The sequence below is a fragment of the Rhinopithecus bieti genome, unplaced genomic scaffold (assembly GCF_001698545.2).
Source record: "Rhinopithecus bieti isolate Rb0 unplaced genomic scaffold, ASM169854v2 scaffold_19722, whole genome shotgun sequence".
In the NCBI taxonomy this organism is placed as follows: domain Eukaryota; kingdom Metazoa; phylum Chordata; class Mammalia; order Primates; family Cercopithecidae; genus Rhinopithecus; species Rhinopithecus bieti.
In genome coordinates, this window is record NW_016809905.1 from 736,712 (window position 1) to 741,667 (window position 4,956).

The window sequence follows — 4,956 nt, forward strand, 5'->3', positions numbered from 1 at the left end:
TGGACACTGCCACGTTTTGTCTCTTCTAAGGATCCTCACCGAGGAGTCTTGAAAATATGGAATCCGAGTCAATCCAAATAAGCTAGGGTTGGTTAAGTTCCAGGGAGAATGAGAATTGGTAGAGGGAGGTTCATTTTGGAATTCTGTAAGATTGTTATGGATAGAGCTTGAAGTGGTATCCAAAGATGATGAGCTGAAAGTTTTAAAGAAGACACAATTTGCACATCAGATTACATTTAAACATAAACCAGTAAGTCTCATTTTGTCTCAATTCATTTTTGTTCCTTCTACTTTAGCAGTAGTAGATTTACTACCACTGCTACCTCTCTGCCTTCTACTTGCCTTTTTTTTTTTTTTTTTTTTAAGGTTTAACACCTTTCCCTTTTGGGGTTTTTTAAAAAAAAAAAAAAAAAAAAAACCCCTACCACAGGAAAATGTGTTCTAAACAGAAAATGCTAGCTCTGATAAGCTAAATAAAATCCCCAAAGATCCCCAAGGACAATCTTCTTACAAGCATAAACTGAGAATCTTGGATCTTTTAAAAGTTGTTGTTCATAAACTACTAAAAGGTTAATAGCATTCATCCATTGATCCTGAAGATATAGCAAAGTTTCAGGGATTTCCCCAAAAGTCATAGGGCCATAGTATATTCAGAAAACATCTAAATTATTGTCTTTTAAAAAATATTTTATTACAGTTATGCCCATTCAAGCCTTTTGATTTATATAAGCACTCAGAATTAGGGGGGGAAAGTTAGGTATTATGTAGAATAAAGAACAACTTAGGCTAAGATTTTTTTAATTTGACCTTAAAGAGTTGAAAACTGAGTCATTTGGCTACTATTCCTGTTTCTGCAAGCATTCCCTGATCTGTGGGGTGGCAGTTAGGTGAGAAGGTATGTTCAAGTCCTGACTTGCCATTCCCTAGCTATGTGATCATGGGCACAATCACCCCTGAGCTCTGTTTAACTCATTTTTAGCATGTCTTACTTGGATTTCCCAAAAGCAGGACTTGGCAAGGATACTTACGTGAAGGTGATTTATTATAGAAGTGTCCCCAGTAAGGGAATGGGAGAAAAGTAGGACATAGAAGGTAAAGACAACAAGCAGGAAGGCTATTTAAGGCAGAGTCCTAGCCTCAGTAGGACCCTCAAGTGAGCTCCAAAGTTAAATCCTGCCTCCAAGTTTATCCCTGATTCAAGAAACAGAGCTGGCTTTTCATGCTCCCAAATCACTCAATCATGAGAGTGGGAAGTATTTGTTAAATTTCCAAGCCCAATTGGTATCACTGAAAGCCAGATTACACACAAGCAGGGAGGGGGCAAACAGAAATAGTAAGGGGGGTCCCCAGGGGATTTGGGTAGAGCATCTGTAATGGTCAAATGGCATTGATAAATACCTCATCATTGCACAGAGAAACTGTGCAAACCAACCTCGCTCCAGGGTTCTAATGATGTAAAGCTTCATATTCCAAATGGTTTCCTTTTCATTAGTTCTTAGAGGATAAACTCTAATATCCCTGATGAATATCAGTGCAAAAATCCTGAATAAAATACTGGCAAACCGAATCTAGCAGCACATCAAAAAGCTTATACACCACAATCAAGTTGGCTTTGTCCCCAGGATGCAAGGCCGGTGTAAATGACTCATAGGGCACTGAAGCTGCAGGTTCTATGACCTCTGACTCTCATCCCTGGCAGACTTCTATGTCCCACGTGGGTGAAGAGACAAGGGAAACTGTACCCTGGGGCATTTGCTAGACCTGCCAATAAGATGAAGATCTGCGCCTGCTCTGTCTCCACCCTGTATCCTTCTATGATGCACAAGGAAGATAGTCTCAGATGAAAACCTTGTGTGGTGAGTCTGTCAATGCAAAACATTCACAGCTGTGGTGCTACAACAGCATTTCTTCATTTTGTGTCCATTAATTCTACTACCAGAAGCATATCCGAAAACGTTTTAGACAAAACACGTCCCACAGATAAAGCAATTCATCACTGTATTTTCAGGAAGAAAAAAACTAGAAATAACAAAATTACATGTATTTTATATGTAGTATTTCTATTCAGTAACTTTTAAATAAAGAAAATATATAGTTTCCATGAGAAAAGATTACTGTAAAATATGGAAAAAGTAAGTGGAATGTAAACAAAATGATTAATATTAATGGTAAAAACTTTATGACTTAGGGAGAATAAGAAGTGAAAGGAGAAAGAATGAAGAACTTTATTTTCACAGTCTGATTTATAATCACTAACTCATGACCATTTAGGAGGCAACAGGGCAGGACAGGAGGCAGGTGGCAGGATTATGAGTGGGAGATCAGGGTGGGAGGTGGAAGAGCAAGTTGAAACCATAAACAGAAATATTTTTCCACAGATAGGGTGAATAGGGTGAGAAAACACAACAGAAAATACCTAAATCCAGAGGAAGAATAAAACTAGCTCTTTCCTAAGCATTAGGATAAACTAGATAAATCACTTGCTTTGTGGGGTGGTAGAGAGCAAACAAGAGAAAGCAATACCACTACAGAAGTCAGAAAACTATACTGGAAAGTCACTTCTACTCAAAACAGCAAACAGTAAAAGGCCCACAACCGCTAAGAAACTATGCCTTCAAACAACAGAATAGAAGGGTCACTCGTACCTGACTTTTGCTCAGAAAGAGTCAAAATCACGCACAAAAGGAAAGACGATTGTAACCCCGCAAAATCCTTGATGATGTCAGCTGCCAACTAATGACCCCTGAAAAATTCAGGAAATTGGAAGCGGTTGCCCTGCTTTGGATACTTTTATACCTGCTACCACACCCAGCTGACGACATTTACAAATCACTTTTTGCCAATGGCTCATATTTTCCAGGGACATATTGTTTTTGCCAATTTAAATTGTTTAATGTTTGGAAAATACAGAAAGTATAAAGAACAAAATTAAAACTCTTTATAAAAACCACAACTTTTATATTCACAGATAGAATTTTTTCTCCCTGCTGAAACTTGACATTCTCTTGATCACTCCAGAACCAAAATCAGGCTGCAAACAAAGCACCATTGACAAATCTTTGAGAACTGTGACTTCTTCAGGCCCTCAATGTTCCTAGAACAGAATGTTCACAGAGTGTCAATGCATGTTTATTGAATTGTTGGGAAATGATTTGCAAACTTTAGCAGCATCAAAAACACCTGCAGCACTTGTTAATCCACCGATAGCTGAACTGTGTTCTGGAGAGTCTTATTCAGGGCTGGGAATCGGAGGACCAAGAATTTACAATTCTGAAAGTTTCCAGGTGCTGCTGATGCTGCTGACCCCAGGATCATACTCTGAGATCGTGCCTCAGGCATGGTCACTTTTGAGAGTATTTATTTCCATGGCTTCCAAATTTTAGATTAACTTTCAAAATTATCTGGAACACTATTTAAAAATATGTGTATCCTAACCCCAATCTAGTCCATTGAGATCTGTTGTAGCTGGAAATGTAAGAATGCATATGAGTCACTGTAGGGTCTTGTCAAACATGCAAATTCTCAAGTCTAACTCAGTGGGGCAAGACCTTGGAATCTGCATTTTTAACAATTTCCCCAAGTGACTTCTAGAGGCTGACACTTTCAGAAACTCTGAGCAGAAGTCCTCAGGGCTGCTGATGAGGGAGGGAGGCAGACCTCCAATCCTCCTTCAATTATCTTCATTTTATTTATATCTGTTTTATATTAGATCCTACTGGGGTTTTTTTGAAAACACCAACATTATAAATCTCAGCATCCTTTGACCTGAAATGTAACATCATAATTTTAAATAAGAAATCAGATGTACCTGGGACTACCCATTAAATGACCTCTTTAATGGATCAATAAGGAATAAAACAATGAATCCAAATCCTATTTCTCATCATATAGTCTCCTGACACTCCCAACATCTATAATATAAACTTTGGAAAACATGTATGTTATCTGTGCTGCTAGTCATTATCTTTTGAGGATCTGGGATGACCAAAAAGAAAACAGAGACCAGTTCAACTAGTATGACATTGGGCCAAGTTCCAGAATCAGTAGTCTACACACAGCCTTCCCATAACAGATATAAAAAATAAAATAAAAAATTCCTTCACCCAAAGAAACATTTCACATCTCCCTCCCAATTTAGCTTCTTCTACACACCCACATATTATAACAGAAAAAAAAGACATGGAAAACATCAGTTTGCTACCACACCACTTTGAATCACCCTCAGCTCTGGGAAGGAAGAGCCTCTGCTCAGGGACCCATGCTTTAGAGGGTATCGCTCTGAACTACTCCATCATGTTCTTCCCTGGGCACAAGAAATGTGTTCAAACAAAGGAACATGCCATCCAAATCCCAAGCCTTCATAATTTCCTGCCCAAATGGCCTTGAACTTACATCCGAGGACTGCTTGAGCCCTTTCCCTGAGTCAGTTCTCTCAGGTGTATATAGCCCTGGGCCTAATGGTGGCCAAGGGGCCGTTGTCTGCTGCAAATATGGACGGAGCTTGGACACAACACCTGGAGTGTCCACACATGTGCACTTGAGGCCCCCTACAATGCAGGTCAGAGTTGGGTTAGAAAGAGGAAGGATTTAACCATGGGCCATGGGCAGGGGAGGGTAGTAGAGTGGAGACAGATGGTGGCTCTCACCACATTGCAGTGTTCCAGTGTGAAATTCTAGAGATTCTAGACTCTGAGAATTCTAGATTAAAGTCTATCTTTCTAGCTCATTATGAAAGGCAGTTTGTCAAAATAGGAAAGATAACGTATCTCGTTTACCAGTTTCTTCATTTAAAGCTTTTACATAAATATACATGATATGTGCCTCCACTGGTACCCTTGCTCCAGTCCCCATGCATGTGAGGTGGGAGCAGACTTGGGGCCGTTTGTCCTCCATGCAAAGTATTAGGGTGGTGCAAAAGTAATCTCAGTTTTTGCCATTACTTTTTTTTTTTTTTTT